General features: G+C 36.5%; 1 long non-coding RNA gene across 3 annotated transcripts; it reads left to right on the top strand.

The window, feature by feature from the left end:
- Positions 1–634: 634 nt before the first annotated feature.
- On the top strand, positions 635–12,008 carry LOC128550059 (uncharacterized). Of its 3 annotated transcripts, none has more exons than XR_008368012.1 (7): positions 635–653; positions 1,112–1,221; positions 2,850–2,958; positions 4,595–4,704; positions 6,330–6,439; positions 9,145–9,254; positions 11,962–12,008. It is a non-coding gene; the product is annotated as an uncharacterized LOC128550059 (long non-coding RNA). The 3 variants fall into 3 exon arrangements; XR_008368011.1 differs by lacking the exon at positions 635–653 and adding an exon at positions 820–838; XR_008368013.1 differs by lacking the exon at positions 635–653 and adding an exon at positions 836–854.
- Positions 12,009–23,812: the final 11,804 nt, after the last annotated feature.

The following is a 23,812-nucleotide window of genomic DNA, read 5'->3' as shown; positions in this document are numbered from 1 at the left end:
ATTGTGAACGTTCCCTTGCTGTGCTATCCTGTCTAAGCAAAATATTAAGTTCTCACATAATTGTATTGCGTCCATTCATGTAACGTCCCTGTATCGTGTAAATCTTTGAAAAAGTTCACCCACCAATGGATTCCGTGTTGTTGTAATATACTCCAGATGTCACTTTTCAATGCGCTGATTAGATGTGTGTTTTCAGTGCCAGCATTCGAGAGACCATTTCAATGCATCTAAATAGTATCTTGTAATTAAATGTAGGTCATTATTTGAGTCCGAAACCTCTAACTATATTACATTTCTATAAAACCCATCCACCGCGTCATGAATACAAAATCCATACGGCTTTAATTTGTTGGGGTCATGTATGTGTCATATCAAATTCGATACACGCGCCGGCGACGACGATGTGCTTTTTGCAGTTCAATATCAACTGGATCCAGCGCTTTCATCATCGCCATGACGTCGTCCCGTTTCACGTAAATTTTTTAATCAAGCATTCCTCGACGCCACATTGTACGATAAACTATGTACTTCCACTGCTTAGGTAGCAGTTGGTAGTTTCCAGCCACAGATTCGAATTGGCCAGGGTCAAAATCTGTCATTAGAGATAAAACCTTGAAGTGAAGGCTGTTTTGATGTTTGAAATATTTGTTGATGTGAGTTTGTGATTAACAAGTTTAAGAATGGTATGTTGCAGAAATTCTGGCAGATGCGAATGTAAGCTTGATGGCATCATTTTCATATAACTGCTTGAAATGCATATATACCACTATCAGCATTGAGCGTCTCGTGAACTGTCAAATGTCATATAGGCCTCACACAGTTGAAAATAGTGAAAAAAGTAAATCGGTTGACAGGTATTTTTGTCCAGCTTTGCAAGTAATACTTGAAAACTGAGTACAGAATGCATGGCCATTTGGCTCTATCATTTCTCCTTACATTTTAAGGCCAGTTGGAGATATGGCTAATTTGGGCTGAAATGTCATGTATTTTCGCGGGCTGAAATTGTCTTTCAGGTGGCTTGTGGATTTAAAAATCTATGCTTTGTATGAAGTTTATATGTATTTTATTTCTTCTTCAAGTAAGATGTAAAACCGGTTTTTTTTATTTTCAGGTCTGCATCTCGTAAGATATCGGAAGCCGTCTGACTTGGCCACATCGCTCGGAAGTCCGAAGTACTAGAAAAAACCGCCATCTGCTACCTTAAGACATTTGTCAATTTTTGTAAGTACTATTTCATGCTTTCTTTTGTGTTGTTCAAGCTCTCCAGTATGTGTTATTTAAAAATCCGAGCTGAATGGATTCATAACATAGACAGATGTTGTTTGATATGGTAGAAGTTAAGGGGAGGTAACTCTGATTTTACCGGGTAAGTAAATCTTATTTTTGTTTGTAGTGTAGGGTTTTCTTAAAATTTCTAGTGGGAAACACATTTCTTTTGTAGTTTATATCAAATTTAAAGGAATAAGGACTATTTAAAGGAAATTTAGGTGCAACTTTTTGGCATTTTGTAAATACATGGCTGTTTCACAAGGCTCATAACTGGATTTTGTGGTGATATTTCTTTCGAAGATATTTCTCGAGTGGCAGGTATGATTATAGTTCTTACAAATTTCTATTGTGGCTTTATCGGTGTCAGGACATGACGACAGAAGAAAAGTGTAGAGAGTGGATACAGTGGATACATCTTGGGTGCATTTAAGGTCCTGGAGTGAGGTAACATTTGCAAATATTTGTTTTTAATTAAGAGAAGATATGGTTTCTCGGAGATGTACTTGGAGATTGCTCGAATTTGTTAAAATAGGCAAGTTTGGCAACAACAACAACAACAACAACAACAACAAAAGTGCATTGTAAACTATTTATTTAAAGCTATTTTATACTTACTGTATGTAAGGTAATATGAAACAGTACTTGTAAACAGGGGCGGCTTTTCCTGAGCTTGCGGACTTTAAGTACGGTTAGTCTTGGGTAAGTAAGCTGTGCTGCTTTTAATTCTGTTCCTCAAGTATGCAGGGCTGTGCACAATGCTAATACAGTACATTTATGGCCATCATGTAATAGTAGGCAAGTCTTTTTTTAATGTCAGAAAGATAGATGCAGTAAGAAATATGTGTGTAAAATGGGGCCAAATCCACAATATGTACACATTGTTTGGACATGTGCAATTTGCAAGAAGAACAAAGCATTGTTTAAATAATGGTAAAATTTTATTTGTCATAGATCATTTTCTTAGAATCAGGTGCCAGACAGCCCATGGAGATGCATGTCTGGTCCTTAAGGTAGCAGTTGGTAGTTTCCTGCCACAGATTCGAATTGGCCAGGTCAAAATCTGTCATTAGAGATAAAACCTTGAAGTGAAGGCTGTTTTGATGTTTGAAATATTTGTTGATGTGAGTTTGTGATTAACAAGTTTAAGAATGGTATGTTGCAGAAATTCTGGCAGATGCGAATGTAAGCTTGATGGCATCATTTTCATATAACTGCTTGAAATGCATATATACCACTATCAGCATTGAGCGTTCCGTGAACTGTCAAATGTCATATAGGCCTCACACAGTTGAAAATAGTGAAAAAAGTAATCGGTTGACAGGTATTTTTGTCCAGCTTTGCAAGTAATACTTGAAACTGTGTACAGAATGCAAGGGGCCATTTGGCTCTATCATTTCTCCTTACATTTTAAGGCCAGTTGGAGATATGGCTAATTTGGGCTGAAATGTCATGTATTTTCGCGGGCTGAAATTGTCTTTCAGGTGGCTTGTGGATTTAAAAATCTATGCTTTGTATGAAGTTTACTATGTATTTTATTTCTTCTTCAAGTAAGATGTAAACCGGTTTCTTTTTATTTTCAGGTCTGCATCTCGTAAGATATCGGAAGCCGTCTGACTTGGCCACATCGCTCGGAAGTCCGAAGTACTAGAAAAAACCGCCATCTGCTACCTTAAACATTTGTCAATTTTTGTAAGTACTATTTCATGCTTTCTTTTGTGTTGTTCAAGCTCTCCAGTATGTGTTATTTAAAAATCCGAGCTGAATGGATTCATAACATAGACAGATGTTGTTTGATATGGTAGAAGTTAAAGGGGGAGGTAACTCTGATTTTACCGGTAAGTAAATCTTATTTTTGTTTGTAGTGTAGGGTTTTCTTAAAATTTCTAGTGGGAAACACATTTCTTTTGTAGTTTATATCAAATTGAAAGGAATAAGGACTATTTAAAGGAAATTTAGGTGCAACTTTTTGGCATTTTGTAAATACATGGCTGTTTCACAAGGCTCGGAACTGGATTTTGTGGTGATATTTCTTTCGAAGATATTTCTCGAGTGGCAGGTATGATTATAGTTCTTACAAATTTCTATTGTGGCTTTATCGGTGTCAGGACATGACGACAGAAGAAAAGTGTAGAGAGTGGATACAGTGGATACATCTTGGGTGCATTTAAGGTCCTGGAGTGAGGTAACATTTGCAAATATTTTTTTTTAAATTAAGAGAAGATATGGTTTCTCGGAGATGTACTTGGAGATTGCTCGAATTTGTTAAAATAGGCAAGTTTGGCAACAACAACAACAACAACATACAACAACAAAAGTGCATTGTAAACTATTTATTTAAAGCTATTTTTTTACTTACTGTATGTAAGGTAATATGAAACAGTACTTGTAAACAGGGGCGGCTTTTCCTGAGCTTGCGGACTTTAAGTACGGTTAGTCTTGGGTAAGTAAGCTGTGCTGCTTTTAATTCTGTTCCTCAAGTATGCAGGGCTGTGCACAATGCTAATACAGTACATTTATGGCCATCATGTAATAGTAGGCAAGTCTTTTTTTAATGTCAGAAAGATAGATGCAGTAAGAAATATGTGTGTAAAATGGGGCCAAATCCACAATATTGTACACATTGTTTGGACATGTGCAATTTGCAAGAAGAACAAAGCATTGTTTAAATAATGGTAAGATTTTATTTGTCATAGATCATTTTCTTAGAATCAGGTGCCAGACAGTCCATGGAGATGCATGTCTTGGTCCTTAAGGTAGCATTTGGGTAGTTTCCTGCCACAGATTCGAATTGGCCAGGTCAAAATCTGTCATTAGAGATAAAACCTTGAAGTGAAGGCTGTTTTGATGTTTGAAATATTTGTTGATGTGAGTTTGTGATTAACAAGTTTAAGAATGGTATGTTGCAGAAATTTCTGGCAGATGCGAATGTAAGCTTGATGGCATCATTTTCATATAACTGCTTGAATGCATATATACCACTATCAGCATTGAGCGTCTCGTGAACTGTCAAATGTCATATAGGCCTCACACAGTTGAAAATAGTGAAAAAAGTAATCGGTTGACAGGTATTTTTGTCCAGCTTTGCAAGTAATACTTGAAACTGTGTACAGAATGCAAGTGGCCATTTGGCTCTATCATTTCTCCTTACATTTTAAGGCCAGTTGGAGATATGGCTAATTTGGGCTGAAATGTCATTTTATTTTCGCGGGCTGAAATTGTCTTTCAGGTGGCTTGTGGATTTAAAAATCTATGCTTTGTATGAAGTTTACTATGTATTTTATTTCTTCTTCAAGTAAGATGTAAACCGGTTTCTTTTTATTTTCAGGTCTGCATCTCGTAAGATATCGGAAGCCGTCTGACTTGGCCACATCGCTCGGAAGTCCGAAGTACTAGAAAAAACCGCCATCTGCTACCTTAAGACATTTGTCAATTTTTGTAAGTACTATTTCATGCTTTCTTTTGTGTTGTTCAAGCTCTCCAGTATGTGTTATTTAAAAATCCGAGCTGAATGGATTCATAACATAGACAGATGTTGTTTGATATGGTAGAAGTTAAGGGGAGGTAACTCTGATTTTACCGGGTAAGTAAATCTTATTTTTGTTTGTAGTGTAGGGTTTTCTTAAAATTTCTAGTGGGAAACACATTTCTTTTGTAGTTTATATCAAATTGAAAGGAATAAGGACTATTTAAAGGAAATTTAGGTGCAACTTTTTGGCATTTTGTAAATACATGGCTGTTTCACAAGGCTCGGAACTGGATTTTGTGGTGATATTTCTTTCGAAGATATTTCTCGAGTGGCAGGTATGATTATAGTTCTTACAAATTTCTATTGTGGCTTTATCGGTGTCAGGACATGACGACAGAAGAAAAGTGTAGAGAGTGGATACAGTGGATACATCTTGGGTGCATTTAAGGTCCTGGAGTGAGGTAACATTTGCAAATATTTGTTTTTAATTAAGAGAAGATATGGTTTCTCGGAGATGTACTTGGAGATTGCTCGAATTTGTTAAAATAGGCAAGTTTGGGCAACAACAACAACAACAACAACAACAACAAAAGTGCATTGTAAACTATTTTTTAAAGCTATTTTTTTACTTACTGTATGTAAGGTAATATGAAACAGTACTTGTAAACAGGGGCGGCTTTTCCTGAGCTTGCGGACTTTAAGTACGGTTAGTCTTGGGTAAGTAAGCTGTGCTGCTTTTAATTCTGTTCCTCAAGTATGCAGGGCTGTGCACAATGCTAATACAGTACATTTATGGCCATCATGTAATAGTAGGCAAGTCTTTTTTTAATGTCAGAAAGATAGATGCAGTAAGAAATATGTGTGTAAAATGGGGCCAAATCCACAATATTGTACACATTGTTTGGACATGTGCAATTTGCAAGAAGAACAAAGCATTGTTTAAATAATGGTAAGATTTTATTTGTCATAGATCATTTTCTTAGAATCAGGTGCCAGACAGTCCATGGAGATGCATGTCTTGGTCCTTAAGGTAGCAGTTGGTAGTTTCCTGCCACAGATTCGAATTGGCCAGGTCAAAATCTGTCATTAGAGATAAAACCTTGAAGTGAAGGCTGTTTTGATGTTTGAAATATTTGTTGATGTGAGTTTGTGATTAACAAGTTTAAGATGGTATGTTGCAGAAATTCTGGCAGATGCGAATGTAAGCTTGATGGCATCATTTCATATAACTGCTTGAAATGCATATATACCACTATCAGCATTGAGCGTCTCGTGAACTGTCAAATGTCATATAGGCCTCACACAGTTGAAAATAGTGAAAAAAGTAATCGGTTGACAGGTATTTTTGTCCAGCTTTGCAAGTAATACTTGAAACTGTGTACAGAATGCAAGTGGCCATTTGGCTCTATCATTTCTCCTTACATTTTAAGGCCAGTTGGAGATATGGCTAATTTGGGCTGAAATGTCATGTATTTTCGCGGGCTGAATTGTCTTTCAGGTGGCTTGTGGATTTAAAATCTATGCTTTGTATGAAGTTTACTATGTATTTTATTTCTTCTTCAAGTAAGATGTAAACCGGTTTTTTTATTTTCAGGTCTGCATCTCGTAAGATATCGGAAGCCGTCTGACTTGGCCACATCGCTCGGAAGTCCGAAGTACTAGAAAAAACCGCCATCTGCTACCTTAAGACATTTGTCAATTTTTGTAAGTACTATTTCATGCTTTCTTTTGTGTTGTTCAGCTCTCCAGTATGTGTTTTTTAAAAAATCCGAGCTGAATGGATTCATAACATAGACAGATGTTGTTTGATATGGTAGAAGTTAAGGGGAGGTAACTCTGATTTTACCGGGTAAGTAAATCTTATTTTTGTTTGTAGTGTAGGGTTTTCTTAAAATTTCTAGTGGGAAACACATTTCTTTTGTAGTTTATATCAAATTGAAAGGAATAAGGACTATTTAAAGGAAATTTAGGTGCAACTTTTGGCATTTTGTAAATACATGGCTGTTTCACAAGGCTCGGAACTGGATTTTGTGGTGATATTTCTTTCGAAGATATTTCTCGAGTGGAGGTATGATTATAGTTCTTACAAATTTCTATTGTGGCTTTATCGGTGTCAGGACATGACGACAAAAGAAAAAGTGTAGAGAGTGGATACAGTGGATACATCTTGGGTGCATTTAAGGTCCTGGAGTGAGGTAACATTTGCAATATTTGTTTTTAATTAAGAGAAGATATGGTTTCTCGGAGATGTACTTGGAGATTGCTCGAATTTGTTAAAATAGGCAAGTTTGGCAACAACAACAACAACAACAACAACAACAAAAGTGCATTGTAAACTATTTATTTAAAGCTATTTTATACTTACTGTATGTAAGGTAATATGAAACAGTACTTGTAAACAGGGGCGGCTTTTCCTGAGCTTGCGGACTTGAAGTACAGTTAGTCTTGGGTAAGTAAGCTGTGCTGCTTTTAATTCTGTTCCTCAAGTATGCAGGGCTGTGCACAATGCTAATACAGTAATTTATGGCCATCATGTAAATAGTAGGCAAGTCTTTTTTTAATGTCAGAAAGATAGATGCAGTAAGAAATATGTGTGTAAAATGGGGCCAAATCCACAATATTGTAGACATTGTTTGGACATGTGCAATTTGCAAGAAGAACAAAGCATTGTTTAAATATTGGTAAGATTTTATTTGTCATAGATCATTTTCTTAGAATCAGGTGCCAGACAGTCCATGGAGATGCATGTCTTGGTCCTTAAGACATTTGTCAATTTTTGTAAGTACTATTTCATGCTTTCTTTTGTGTTGTTCAAGCTCTCCAGTATGTGTTATTTAAAAATCCGAGCTGAATGGATTCATAACATAGACAGATGTTGTTTGATATGGTAGAAGTTAAGGGGAGGTAACTCTGATTTTACCGGGTAAGTAAATCTTATTTTTGTTTGTAGTGTAGGGTTTTCTTAAAATTTCTAGTGGGAAACACATTTCTTTTGTAGTTTATATCAAATTGAAAGGAATAAGGACTATTTAAAGGAAATTTAGGTGCAACTTTTTGGCATTTTGTAAATACATGGCTGTTTCACAAGGCTCGGAACTGGATTTTGTGGTGATATTTCTTTCGAAGATATTTCTCGAGTGGCAGGTATGATTATAGTTCTTAAAAATTTTCTATTGTGGCTTTATCGGTGTCAGGACATGACGACAGAAGAAAAGTGTAGAGAGTGGTTTACAGTGGATACATCTTGGGTGCATTTAAGGTCCTGGAGTGAGGTAACATTTGCAAATATTTGTTTTTAATTAAGAGAAGATATGGTTTCTCGGAGATGTACTTGGAGATTGCTCGAATTTGTTAAAATAGGCAAGTTTGGCAACAACAACAACAACAACAACAACAACAAAAGTGCATTGTAAACTATTTATTTAAAGCTATTTTATACTTACTGTATGTAAGGTAATATGAAACAGTACTTGTAAACAGGGGCGGCTTTTCCTGAGCTTGCGGACTTTAAGTACGGTTAGTCTTGGGTAAGTAAGCTGTGCTGCTTTTAATTCTGTTCCTCAAGTATGCAGGGCTGTGCACAATGCTAATACAGTACATTTATGGCCATCATGTAATAGTAGGCAAGTCTTTTTTTAATGTCAGAAAGATAGATGCAGTAAGAAATATGTGTGTAAAATGGGGCCAAATCCACAATATTGTACACATTGTTTGGACATGTGCAATTTGCAAGAAGAACAAAGCATTGTTTAAATAATGGTAAGATTTTATTTGTCATAGATCATTTTCTTAGAATCAGGTGCCAGACAGTCCATGGAGATGCATGTCTTGGTCCTTAAGGTAGCAGTTGGTAGTTTCCTGCCACAGATTCGAATTGGCCAGGTCAAAATCTGTCATTAGAGATAAAACCTTGAAGTGAAGGCTGTTTTGATGTTTGAAATATTTGTTGATGTGAGTTTGTGATTAACAAGTTTAAGAATGGTATGTTGCAGAAATTCTGGCAGATGCGAATGTAAGCTTGATGGCATCATTTTCATATAACTGCTTGAAATGCATATATACCACTATCAGCATTGAGCGTCTCGTGAACTGTCAAATGTCATATAGGCCTCACACAGTTGAAAATAGTGAAAAAGTAATCGGTTGACAGGTATTTTTGTCCAGCTTTGCAAGTAATACTTGAAACTGTGTACAGAATGCAAGTGGCCATTTGGCTCTATCATTTCTCCTTACATTTTAAGGCCAGTTGGAGATATGGCTAATTTGGGCTGAAATGTCATGTATTTTCGCGGGCTGAAATTGTCTTTCAGGTGGCTTGTGGATTTAAAAATCTATGCTTTGTATGAAGTTTACTATGTATTTTATTTCTTCTTCAAGTAAGATGTAAACCGGTTTCTTTTTATTTTCAGGTCTGCATCTCGTAAGATATCGGAAGCCGTCTGACTTGGCCACATCGCTCGGAAGTCCGAAGTACTAGAAAAAACCGCCATCTGCTACCTTAAGACATTTGTCAATTTTTGTAAGTACTATTTCATGCTTTCTTTTGTGTTGTTCAAGCTCTCCAGTATGTGTTATTTAAAAATCCGAGCTGAATGGATTCATAACATAGACAGATGTTGTTTGATAGGGTTTAGAAGTTAAGGGGAGGTAACTCTGATTTTTAAACGGGTAAGTAAATCTTATTTTTGTTTGTAGTGTAGGGTTTTCTTAAAATTTCTAGTGGGAAACACATTTCTTTTGTAGTTTATATCAAATTGAAAGGAATAAGGACTATTTAAAGGAAATTTAGGTGCAACTTTTTGGCATTTTGTAAATACATGGCTGTTTCACAAGGCTCGGAACTGGATTTTGTGGTGATATTTCTTTCGAAGATATTTCTCGAGTGGCAGGTATGATTATAGTTCTTACAAATTTCTATTGTGGCTTTATCGGTGTCAGGACATGACGACAGAAGAAAAGTGTAGAGAGTGGATACAGTGGATACATCTTGGGTGCATTTAAGGTCCTGGAGTGAGGTAACATTTGCAAATATTTGTTTTTAATTAAGAGAAGATATGGTTTCTCGGAGATGTACTTGGAGATTGCTCGAATTTGTTAAAATAGGCAAGTTTGGCAACAACAACAACAACAACAACAACAACAAAAGTGCATTGTAAAATATTTATTTAAAGCTATTTTATACTTACTGTATGTAAGGTAATATGAAACAGTACTTGTAAACAGGGGCGGCTTTTCCTGAGCTTGCGGACTTTAAGTACGGTTAGTCTTGGGTAAGTAAGCTGTGCTGCTTTTAATTCTGTTCCTCAAGTATGCAGGGCTGTGCACAATGCTAATACAGTACATTTATGGCCATCATGTAATAGTAGGTAAGTCTTTTTTTAATGTCAGAAAGATAGATGCAGTAAGAAATATGTGTGTAAAATGGGGCCAAATCCACAATATTGTACACATTGTTTGGACATGTGCAATTTGCAAGAAGAACAAAGCATTGTTTAAATATTGGTAAGATTTTATTTGTCATAGATCATTTTCTTAGAATCAGGTGCCAGACAGTCCATGGAGATGCATGTCTTGGTCCTTAAGACATTTGTCAATTTTTGTAAGTACTATTTCATGCTTTCTTTTGTGTTGTTCAAGTCTCCCAGTATGGTTTATTTAAAATCCGAGCTGAATGGATTCATAACATAGACAGATGTTGTTTGATATGGTAGAAGTTAAGGGGAGGTAACTCTGATTTTACCGGGTAAGTAAATCTTATTTTTGTTTGTAGTGTAGGGTTTTCTTAAAATTTCTAGCGGGAAACACATTTCTTTTGTAGTTTATATCAAATTTAAAGGAATAAGGACTATTTAAAGGAAATATAGGTGCAACTTTTTGGCATTTTGTAAATACATGGCTGTTTCACAAGGCTCGGAACTGGATTTTGTGGTGATATTTCTTTCGAAGATATTTTCTCGAGTGGCAGGTATGATTATAGTTCTTAACAATTTCTATTGTGGCTTTATCGGTGTCAGGACATGACGACAGAAGAAAAGTGTAGAGAGTGGATACAGTGGATACATCTTGGGTGCATTTAAGGTCCTGAGTGAGGTAACATTTGCAAATATTTGTTTTTAATTAAGAGAAGATATGGTTTCTCGGAGATGTACTTGGAGATTGCTCGAATTTGTTAAAATAGGCAAGTTTGGCAACAACAACAACAACAACAACAACAAAAGTGCATTGTAAAATATTTATTTAAAGCTATTTTATACTTACTGTATGTAAGGTAATATGAAACAGTACTTGTAAAACAGGGGCGGCTTTTCCTGAGCTTGCGGACTTTAAGTACGGTTAGTCTTGGGTAAGTAAGCTGTGCTGCTTTTAATTCTGTTCCTCAAGTATGCAGGGCTGTGCACAATGCTATACAGTACATTTATGGCATCATGTAATAGTAGGCAAGTCTTTTTTTAATGTCAGAAAGATAGTGCAGTAAGAAATATGTGTGTAAAATTTGGGGCCAAATCCACAATATTGTACACATTGTTTGGACATGTGCAGTTTGCAAGAAGAACAAAGCATTGTTTAATAATGGTAAGATTTTATTTGTCATAGATCATTTTCTAGAATCAGGTGCCAGACAGTCCATGGAGATGCAATGTCTTGGTCCTTAAGGTAGCAGTTGGTAGTTTCCAGCCACAGATTCGAATTGGCCAGGGTGAAAATCTGTCATTAGAGATAAAACCTTGAAGTGAAGGCTGTTTTGATGTTTGAAATATTTGTTGATGTGAGTTTGTGATTAACAAGTTTAAGAATGGTATGTTGCAGAAATTCTGGCAGATGCGAATGTAAGCTTGATGGCTTCATTTTCATATAACTGCTTGAAATGCATATATACCACTATCAGCATTGAGCGTCTCGTGAACTGTCAAATGTCATATAGGCCTCACACAGTTGAAAATAGTGAAAAAAGTAAATCGGTTGACAGGTATTTTTGTCCAGCTCTGCAAGTAATACTTGAAACTGAGTACAGAATGCAAGTGGCCATTTGGCTCTATCATTTCTCCTTACATTTTAAGGCCAGTTGGAGATATGGCTAATTTGGGCTGAAATGTCATGTATTTTCGCGGGCTGAAATTGTCTTTCAGGTGGCTTGTGGATTTAAAAATCTATGCTTTGTATGAAGTTTACTATGTATTTTATTTCTTCTTCAAGTAAGATGTAAACCGGTATCTTTTTATTTTCAGGTCTGCATCTCGTAAGATATCGGAAGCCGTCTGACTTGGCCACATCGCTCGGAAGTCCGAAGTACTAGAAAAAACCGCCATCTGCTACCTTAGTATTTCTTTGTTTATAACATCAATCGTCACCTCCAAAGGAGTATATATTCTATTCCGCCGTTTCAAATTAAAGCGTTAGAATATCCTCTGTTACAATCCCATGTCGGATCAATAATAATGCAACAATTTCGTAGATCTTAAAGCCTTTCTTAAAGTACTCGAAAATGAGCGGAGTCTTGTCTGTTATAGCTGGTGGCTGACGGTATTTGGACACGATTAACTTCTAAACAATCTCGAACAGTATTACAAAGCAGATACAGAACACCATCCAAGTTTTCATATTTTTCAGTCGGGTTACTGTGCTTGAATAAAATGTTTATCCATGATAATAACTGGTACATGAGTTTTATGCATACAGTTTTGTAACATATATTACATATATTTTACAAGGCAATGTATTTAACCCGCACGGGGCGCTCTGTACTAAGTATCTGTAATTAATGCCATTGGATTGGGAATTTGCGACAGTTGCTTGTGAATGTAGATTCTAAATTTTCCGGCCCCCATTTTAAAATCCACTATGGTTGTTAAAACGGAAACTGTCCTAAAAATCCTGTTTAAATATTGCAGCTCAAACTATACTCAAAACTTGCCACATATATGCGATAAAATGTTTTGCGTATATTATAACAACTGCCATTTTAGAATTCAACATGGCTGCTATAAGTGCACGTGTAAATGTTCTTATCTTGACTGTAAAAGAAATGTTATTCATCTTACAACGCACGGTTTTAATTTGCAGAACTGTATCTATCAACATCAATCTTTACCTTGCTAAATTTCTAAAATGGACTGGTCCATCATTAAGTTTGGGCAATACCATTTAATATTCAAAGGAGTTTTAATTGAAAATTTACAAACTGAATAGCGAACAGTGCAGACCATGATCAGCCTTGGTCTGCACTGGTCGCAAAGGCAGAATCACTTGTCGCCAGCAGGCTAAAGGTTAAACCATTAAATCCAGGAATATGAAGTCCTAATGTTCATGAATTTCTGTTCAGAAAAAAATAGAAAACAAGAACAGATCAAAACAGAATAGAACATAGCTTTTTATTTCACGCGGTGCAACTAAATTTATTTATTTATTTTGTTAGGTTTAACGTCGCACCGACACATTTTAGCGGCTTTCCAGCTTTGATGGTGGAGGAAGACCCCAGGTGCCCCTCCGTGCATTATTTCATCACGAGCGGGCACCTAGGTAGAACCACCGACCTGGATGGCTTCCTCACGTCGATGAGGGGCCAGCGACCTTAATTGAAAAAACAATTCGTTATTTGGTGATAAGAGAGCCAATAAAAATCAGATTCTTCTGGAGAGAAAAAAAAATCGTTTGCAGTTTCGGTGAACAGTAAAATTGGTGATACAAGTGGTGGAGGTGATGGGATAGGCCTGCATTTATCTGTTTATTTAACTGAAAGATACCACACAAATTCCACACCTGTACAGAGTAGAGGGAAACTATATCAGGCAGCAATATCATGTCTTTTATGGTTAAGAAAGCCAAGCTTGAACTAACAAACAAAAATATTTAAGGTAGCATGATTCCCGAGTTTGTATGGTACTTATCTCGATTTTTGGTTTACACAGGTAAATAATGTATTTCAGGACTGAACTGTATAATAGACCTTTTCGGCGTAAATGTATATATACATGATTGTACATATATTATGTACTTTGGTCAAAAGTGGCAGGGACAGGGGGTCTCAAGACAACAAAGAATAACGAATCATTAGTTAATATTAATACGAAGTATGGTAGTCATGGCACGCTGAGTATGACCACCCTAGGACGAACTGACCTTACTAATCACCATTTGGAATACTGATTAATTTTTCTATAAAATATTCCGCTGCATTTGAAAAAAGGGCGTAAGCTCAAGGGGGAAACAACTTTTAATGCAACAAAATTTAAAAGTGTTATGATTTTTATGACGTGTGTGCGTTATGTATTTTTTTTGTTTAAAAATCCATCTGAGAACAATCTAAGACTGGAATTATATAAGCATTTATACACTTTTACGTCTGTAAAAAGTAGCGCACCAAAAATTTTGGATTGATTTTTTCCAATGGGGCAAGCGCAATAGCCAAAAACGTTCTGAAATATACGAGCGGCAAATCCGATGAACAACTTTTTAATTGGTGAGGCCTTAATGAGTTAACATAATGAGCATTAAAGCCTTTATAAAACATGATAGAGTGGTGTTTGCTTAAGAGTATTCAAATAACAGTGAGAGCTATTAATTCTTCTCATTCAGGCGCTGTTGAGCATTTCTTGGTAATTATTTCATGTATTACAAAATGTAATGCAACGAAGTTCAAATAAGCTTTTCAATTATCCAAGTTAGAAAGCTCCAGGATTAATTCAAAATGAAAAAGATATATATTTTACACTGCATGCAAGGTGCAGCTCAGTAATCAATAAGATGTAAGCTTCACAAATGAACATTGCAAATAGTTTGGCGAATTTTTATTGTTCAGAATACCGCGTAATCTGAGCTATTCTATGCTATTAGATAAAAGTTACTCGGAAATCAAGTTCTTGCTTCCAAAAAAAAAAAAATGTACAAATCTTTCCTGCATGAAGTCCCTCCCGCGTATTGAAGTTACTTCAGACTTTAACTTATAAAAAAAAACTAAGTATAATGCCAAAAGAAATTGTACAAGTCTTTCCCGCGTATATGAAGTGTACTGCACAAATTTCAAAGTATCTGCTGTGTACATGCAGTGTACTATTTTCTCGTACAAGTCCCTCCTGCGTACATGCAGTGTACTCCTTAAATTTTCAGAGTCTGTGCGGCGTACTTGAAGTGTACTAGTGACCTCCTGCGTACATGCTGTGTACTTGTCGAAATAGTACACGGCATGTACGCGGCATGCGGTGTATGTAAAATGTACTCCTCTAGCGTACTACTGTGTTCGCGGCATATACACAGCAAATACACAGCATGTACGCCACAGAGGCTTGCTTCTGTAAGGGTGGGGAAAATTTGTCGGAAAGGGTCAAAACCATCAATGAAATGAAAAGGTGTTTTACTGAATGCTGAATCATTTGATCTTAATTCTGTTATGCTAAGTGGCAGGAATTATATGCCCACGCAAACCCTCCCATACAATGGGACTTTTCCATGCAAATAGCATTACACTAAAGTCTGAGGGCTTATCAGGCCGTGGTCACGTGTTCATCTCATATAATTCCTGCTACTTAGCATAACAGAATTAAGATCAAACTTCAACAGGTAAGTCTCTTTTAATCTTTCAATTATCTTTGAACACCCCTGAACTTACTGGACTCAATTGCCACATTCAAAGTTTATTAGTATGTATATAGTAGATAGAAATATGTCCTTTATAACTTAGTAAGGTATGGCCTAGTGGATGTTCTGGCTACTTGTCACGCAGGCGATGCGAGTTCAAAACTATTGCTAGGCGAGGTATACTTACGTATTTTTTGTAGCGAAAAATATAACAGAGTTTGAAAGACTAGTTATATTTTATGAATCATTTATTAGGAATTATACCAGATGTTAATGCAACATATGCTTGTCTCACTGTCAGTCAATTGTGTTTTGGAATAGATATTGTTTTCCTCGTTATTCTTCTAAAGCTTGTTACAACTGAAAACGTGTTAAAAGCCTTTGGAGCCATTTAATGTGGAGTGAAATATTGAACGTTTTCTACACAATTTCTTCTGTACGCATAATTCATGAAGCACTATAAAATCAGGACAAGTGCATTTGAATAAGACAGTACCGTGCGGGAAAAAAGTTCTGCCGACATGATTCGAACTCTGTACCTTTTGGTTACTGGGATAGTGCTGTTATCCTACAGGCTACGTATTCATGCTGGCTATGGGTAAAAACTAGATGCCCACGGGCAACATGTCGAGCCCGTCAGCTGTCGAAAGGACTGGGAGTTGACACGACACTCATTGAGGCAAACATTTATGCCAAATAAAATAAAGATTGCAAAGGTTACAATATATAAGTTATTTGGAGTAACAACAAAGGGAAGTAAATCTTAAACAAGAGGACCATGATGGTCCTGAATCGCTCACCTATCCCCACATGACCTAGTGTTGAACTGAGTATGACGTCGTTATTTCTATTATTTGACATAGTGACCTAGTTTTTGAGCACATGTGACCTAGATATCATCAAGATAAAAAATTCTGACCAATTTTCATGAAGATCCATTGAAAAATATTACCTCTAGAGAGGTCACAAGGTTTTTCTATTATTTGACCTAATGACCTAGTTTTTGAAGGCACGTGACGCACTTTTGAACTTGACCTAGATATCATCAAGTGAACATTCTCACCAATTTCCATGAAGATCTCATGAAAAATATGGCATCTAGAGAGGTCACAAAGTTTTTCTATTTTTCGACCTACTACCTAGTTTTTGATTGCACACGACCCAGTTATGAACTTGACCTAGATATCATCAAGCTGAACACTCTCACCAATTTTCATGAAGATCCATTGAGAAATATGGCCTCTAGAGACATCACAAGGTTTTTCTATTTTTAGACCTTCTGACCTAGTTTTTGACCGCATGTGACCCAGTTTCGAACTTGACCTAGATATCATCAAGATGAACATTCTGATCAATTTTCATGAAGATCTCTTGAAAAATATGGCCTCTAGAGAGGTCACAAGGTTTTTCTATTTTTAGATCTACCGACCTAGTTATTGACCGCACGTGACCCAGTTTTGAACTTGACTTAGATATCATCAAGGTGAACATTCTGACTAATTTTCATAAAGATCACATGAAAAATATGGCCTCTAGAGAGGTCACAAAGTTTTTCTATTTTCAGACCTACTGACCTAGTTTTTGACCCCACGTGACCCAGTTTCAAATTTGACCTAGATATCATCAAGGTGAACATTTTGACCAATTTTCATGAAGATCCATTGAGAAATATGGCCTCTAGAATGGTCACAAGGTTTTTCTATTTTTAGACCTACTGACCTAGTTTTTGACCCCACATGATCCAGTTTCAAACTTGACCTAGATATCATCAAGGTGAACATTCTGACCAATTTTCATGAAGATCCATTGAGAAATATGGCCTCTAGAGAGGTCACAAGGTTTTTCTATTTTTAGACCTACTGACCTAGTTTTTGACCCCACGTGACCCAGTTTCGAACCTGACCTAGATATCATCAAGGTGAACATTCTGACCAATTTTCATAAAGATCACAAGAAAAATATGGCCTCTAGAGAGGTCACAAGGTTTTTCTATTTTTAGACCTACTGACCTAGTTTTTGACCGCACGTGACCCAGTTTCGAACTTGACCTAGATATCATCAAGATGAACATTCTGACCAACTTTCATAAAGATCCCATGAAAAATGTGACCTCTAGAGTGGTCACAAGCAAAAGTTTACGCACAGACGGACGGACGCACGCACGGACGGACGACGGACGCCACGCGATCACAAAAGTTCACCTTGTCACTTTGTGACAGGTGAGCTAAAAAATATTAAAAAATCTTAGTCCACACAAAAATCCCTTCCAGTAGAGATAGGTTAAAATACACCTCAAAATTGGATGTAACATGCATGTTGTACTACAGAAAAGTGGTCTTGATTTTTCCCTGTGACAAGTAATAAAAAAATTTACAATGTAAGCTTTTTATAGTAACAACAAAGGGAAGTAATTCTAGGTTCTTGCGAATGACACTCTGTCTCATGATGGTGAACAACTGTGCCAAGTTACATCAAAACCCCTCTATGCATAAAAAAGAAATGCTCCGGACAAAGTCATTCTTTTATCTGACCTTTGACCTTAAGTGTGACCTTGACCTTAGACCTAAGGACCAGGTTCTTGCGCATGACACTCCGTCTCATGGTGGTGAATATTGTGCCAAGTTACATCAAAATCCCTCCATGCATGAAGAAGAAATGCTCCGGACAAAGTTGTCATTCTTGTATCCTTTGACCTCTAAGTGTGACCTTGTCTTCAGACCTAGGGACCTGTTTCTTGCGCATGACACTCTCCTCTCATGATGGTGAACAACTGCGCCAAGTTACATCAAAATCCCTCTATGCATGAAGAAATGCTCCGGACAAAGTCATTATTGAATTTGACCTTTGACCTCTAAGTGTGACCTTGACCTTTGAGATAGGAACCTGGGGTTTGTGCACATGACACTCCGTCTCACTGAGGTTAACATCCATGCCAAATATAAACAAGATTGCTCCATGCATGTCAAAGTTATGGTCCGGACAAACAAATCCGGACTGACGGACATACGTACAGACGCAAGCACATACACCAAACAGCCATTTGGACAATTATGTCTTTGCCTCCGCAAGCGGGTGCGACAAAAAACATAATCATAATGTATTACAACATCAGGTAAACATTGGAAATTAAACACAATATGACATCACTGTCAGGTATCCCTGGTCTGATAGTAGAGTGTTTTGTGATATACATTTGTAAAGATTACACTCCCTAACTATTCATTGATCATTCTTCGACAATAGATTGGGCAAATATTAGAGGTGCTGGGTATTACCGGTATACCGGTAACCGTGGTACCATCTTCCCATGGTACGATACCGCGGTACGATTGGGGAATACCGGTATTTTATCAACATTATCCCTACTTCTGTTTATTTTTAATTTACAGTGTCTGTGTAGCCTTCTGTAACAGCAATTGACACCTTGCATGATTTTCCGATTTATATCTCTGGAATTCCCATGCTACTATTATAAGATTCCAAAAATAACCACCCAATGGTGCAATTGAACATGACTTGTATGATCAACCACGTGATCCCCAATCAAAACCTTCGAAAACCTCCAGATTATTCCATATAGATGGATGACGTCATGGGCGCACTTGTTTTTACTTTGAGTCTGGTAAATTCGGCGAGTCCCGACTTCTTGTTTAAATGATGATAGTTTAAAATATCCCAGTGCTTCCCTAGAGACAGTATGGCGTCTTCTGATGAATACACGCTGGTAAAAAATATTAAGGGTCATTAATCTAACTAGTCCTTAGTCAAGTTAATTTTCAAGTGTATTTTTTTCTTTAATTCTAGTTAAGTAACTAGTCTTCATTGTTGCTCATAAGAAATTAAGTATTTCTGAGAGTTTTTCAATATTTTTATGACCACTACCATAGCCGTAAGTCTTACGATAAATATGGTGGTATACTGTGGTATATACCGCGGTAATTAGGAAAAAAATGTGGTATACTGCGGTATTTTTTTCAAGGCGGTTCCCAGCCCTAGCAAATATTATATATATATTGTACTAATACAGAAAATCTTGATTTCAGGATATGACCTAAAATCAATGGATCAGTGCAGAATCTTTTTATTTCTATTTTTGTTTAATATGAAGTACTGTGTAAGTATAGCACTGCTGACACAATCATGTAAACAGTATTCATCCAGATAACCATGGTCATCCTCCGTACCTAAGTCATCTAGGTAAATGATGACAACTGGTGATCAGTTGTGCCTTGACTTGCCACCGGTGTCACAACAGTCATATAGCAATCAGTGTTATAGTCAATGTTTTACTCTCATAAATATATGCTTGCAAGTCTACATCTGAATTTTACTATTTTTATGAAAATATAACAGTAGCATTAAATAGTCTGCATTAATTTTTCAATTGATTGCTCAAAGCTTTGAACAAAGAAAGACTGTTTTTTTCCCAATAAACATTTAATACTTAGTAGACTCCAGTCCTGAGCAAGTCAACATCTTTTTTTAAATACTTATTTCTTTTTATTTTTTAGAAAAATGTATCCAAGATTCCGGCATCATCCGGCTAGTATGGAATTGATCATGTGGGATAGTGAGGAGGCCAAAAGGGCGAAGGCAGAAGGGCAGAGTTCGTGTCCTGCTATTTCTGCAGAACGGGTACAGATCGAAGCAATTGAAAGAGTAAAAGCCCGTAATGGTGACACTCAAGATCAGAAAGATATTCTTGTTATGTAGAAAATAATTTCAATACGTCAATTTTTTTAATCAGTACTACCTTTGTCAGGTGTTGATAAAATTTTTTTGGTCAGACTAGTATGTGCAGGCTGACCTGGGCCCTGAGTGTGAAAAAACTCCCTAAAATTCGTTAAATGCAAATTTTCGCATGACCAAGGTTGATACTATATAGTAAGAGGGGAGCGCTGGTGTAGTTGATAAGGTGTCGTCCGTCAATCCAGGGGTCATTGGTTCGAGCCCTACTGTGGTTGCGACCATGCATGTTTAAATGTGGAAAATCTGGGCAAGTAAGTTTTAACTGCGGAGAAGTCTCATTTGTCTGTGGACAAGTAAAAAATATTGGGATTTCCGCATCCCTGGGTGTTATAACAGAATGTGAGCACTAGAATCACTTTTAACACATGTATTACTCTACTGACAATAAGCTCCTTGCATGTTATGGTTCAACAGTCCTGATTTAATTCGAGATTAAATCATTTGTTCGATAACGGTTTTGGGCTGTCTTGAAACAGCCCATAATGTCAGGATATTTAATGAAAAACTTGGTAGCTGAACTTGAAAACAAATAGGCTGTTAATGATTGTCTTATTGTAGAAGAGTATGTGGTCCAATTTGGTTCCTTTCATGGGAGGAGGTTCAGGTGGCTCCTTGAGGACACACCAGGATATGTGGGCTGGTTGGTGGTTCAAGTGAGCAAAGAAGAAGATAAAGAAGACATTTTTTGAGTATTCTCTTTAGCAGTGGTCTAGGATATAGTGCATTAAAGTCTGCACGCAGCGCAATAAGCTCTTTTGTGAAAATTTGCAGTAGTGAGTTGGGTTTTACGGCGAATTGACACAAAATGGTCATATATCGCCGAAAAATTTGCAGTAACATGAACATAAGTGATAATACATTGATTTGTCGATTTATGAAAGAATGTTTTAACAAACGTCCAACGTTACCACGTTATCACGCTACATGGGATGTGAACATAGTACTGAACTATCTTCATAAATTGAAAACATTAACTCTTTTAAAATTGTCACAAAAATTATGCATGCTATTATTAGTAACAGGACAAAGAGGACAGACAAACCGTGCTATAGATATTCAAGATATAGTAATAGATAAAGAAAAAACGTCCATCACCATAATTCCTAGCAAAGTACTGAAACAAACAAAACCAGGGAAACACCTCAAACCAATGAAGTTAGATAAATACACAGGAAAAAGAAATATATGTGTTGTAAGGACACTGTTGGACTATTTAGACAGAACAGAACAGAACATTTAAGACAAGATTCAAAACTTCTTGTATCTACCACAAAACCACACAAAGCTGCAACAGCAGCAATGATCAGTCGCTGGGTAAAAACAGTACTCAGAGAGGCAGGAGTTGATGTATCATTTACAACGCATAGTACAAGAGCAGCCTCTACACCAAAGGCTCAAAAAGGAGGGGTTCCTTTACAATCCATAATGGACAATGCAGGTTGGTCAAATGCTAGCACTTTCTCCAAGTTCTATTGTAAGATGTTGAAATAACAAACTCTGTCAATTTTCAAACAGCTGTCTTAACAGAATGAAATGTTATAATAGGTGTACTGGTAAAAAACTCTATATCAGATGTTATTATGTTGTACATGGGTTAACCGACTTTAAATAAATGTATTGTATTGTACTATTGCATAGACAAATGTAACTGAATTACCTCCTCCACTCACAAATTTGTAGAAAACTCTAAACTCTCCTGGGGAGCTCATTAAGGAGTTATACAGGAGATGAAATTAGAGAATTAAGAGCTCAACAGGCCCACCCAAACCCACCCTTTTGTCATAACAAATGATTTCTCCAAATTAGTGTGCTCTGAAAAACCTGATTTCCTGGTTGCCGTAAGCTGCGTCATCTCTTGTGTTGAGCTCTTAAGGAGTTTGCAGTCGATGAAATTATAATCAACCATCGCTTTCCCCTCTATGAAGGTAAGTCTCAGTTAATTTTCTAATTATACTAATAGGATGCCGATGCCTTAAGACCCAAGTACATTAAGCAATGATAAGGTGGGTGTCTCTCTTAAACTTTAAAGCACAAGTATTAAAATGGCTTTTTTTTCCTGTATTTAGGTTGGGACAACCCTTCTGATGAGAGATATAACAAGAAAGAAAGAAGGTGAGCTGTTGTCTATTGTCGCCACAAGTGTGACAAAAATAATGATTTCTGCACCCATTCAGGTGCCTGTTGAACATGAAGCAGAATGTGCAAGACTGATAAATCCACCACCAGCTGAGAAGGTTACGATCTCAACCGCTCTTTCTTCACCTATCAAGAAGAAAGTGTCTATTGGTGGAAAGCTTGTGCAGGTATGGCATATTTGGGTTCTATATTACATGCCTTTCTGCATGTTTATTAACTGTATCAGAAAGATTTTCACAGAAAATTTGGTCATATGATCACCTTGCAAGACATGTTGAACTTGCTAGTCAGCCAAGTTGACTCAAGGTGAAGGTCAAAGTTCAAATAAAAAGGTTTGAGCCTGTCATTTTGATTTCACTGTAACTCCTTGATATCAATTTAAATTTTGAAAATTTGAAGAATGGATACTTGGGCATTTCCTTCCTTATATAATATAAATTGTCTATGAATCGACCTAATACTATATAATTCTGACCAAATGAAAATTCTGAATTTGTATTCACCATTTGTTATATGCTGGCTATAAAGACAGCAGAAATATTACCTTGCAGTACCTGCAACCTGTCGTTCATATAGGTCATTGGTGCTATGTTTGCATGGCATATTTTGCGCATACTGATACGTTTAACATACTACACTGTAGGAAAATGAGCCCCAACATGTGTTGGTTAGGGGAGAGGAAGTAACCATTAAAAGAGTAACAGTGAAAGACCACACAGGAAGGGCAAAAGTAACATTGTGGAGATCTGCCACTGAAACTGAAGCCAGGCCAGGAGATCATATCAGCATTACAGATGTTGTCTTAAATGTTTATCAAAATACCAGTTCATTGCAGAGCACTGCTAAGTCCAAAGTTGATGTATGTGCATTTTGTATTTATCTGCATTATTAATTAGTCCCCTTCTGATTTCAACCTAGATAGGTTTGTTTCCAATTTTAAACATCTTTAAATATTGAACCTATGGGAGATATTTCTAAAGCTCAGCTTTGTTTTTGTTCCAACTCGATTCCGATATATGCCTTGCGTTGATTTGTTTCATCGAATAAGATTATAAAAGCTTTGCCCATAATTGATCTATTATAAAATTATATTTACTAATCTAAAGATAACAAAATAAATTTAGAAGTATGTGTGTTCCAGAGGCAAACAGTTTAATTCAGTTTCTCTGTGCAAAGCTACTTAAACTCTCACTGATAGCTATCTGTTGTTTCATACCGAAATCTACTCTTGCTGAAGGGGCGTTTTTCGGAAATTGGTGGTAAAGCTCAAAATTCAAAACTTTTGGCCTCAGGGTAAGGCTACAGGTCAAGGACCCTTCCTAAAGAAAATTAAAAACATTTTGAAACAGGTTTTTGTTTTTACAGGGAAGAATTTTATTTTATTTATTTATTTATTTTTCAGAATTTTATAATAACAGCTAATAAAAAGATAGGGTCCTTTGTTAATTTTTTTGTTTGGCTATTTCATGACACACATGCAGTCTTTAATAACTGGGGTCAAAATAAAAATCATAATTGGAGTAGTACTTTAATGAATCTATTTTTCTTTATAATGTGGAGTTTTATGAAATTTTACAGTTTTAAATAAAACACATGGCCTTTACTTCAGTGAATTGGAAT

The sequence above is a fragment of the Mercenaria mercenaria genome, chromosome 17, assembly GCF_021730395.1.
Source record: "Mercenaria mercenaria strain notata chromosome 17, MADL_Memer_1, whole genome shotgun sequence".
Lineage (NCBI taxonomy): Eukaryota > Metazoa > Mollusca > Bivalvia > Venerida > Veneridae > Mercenaria > Mercenaria mercenaria.
This window is presented reverse-complemented; position numbering and strand designations above follow the sequence as displayed.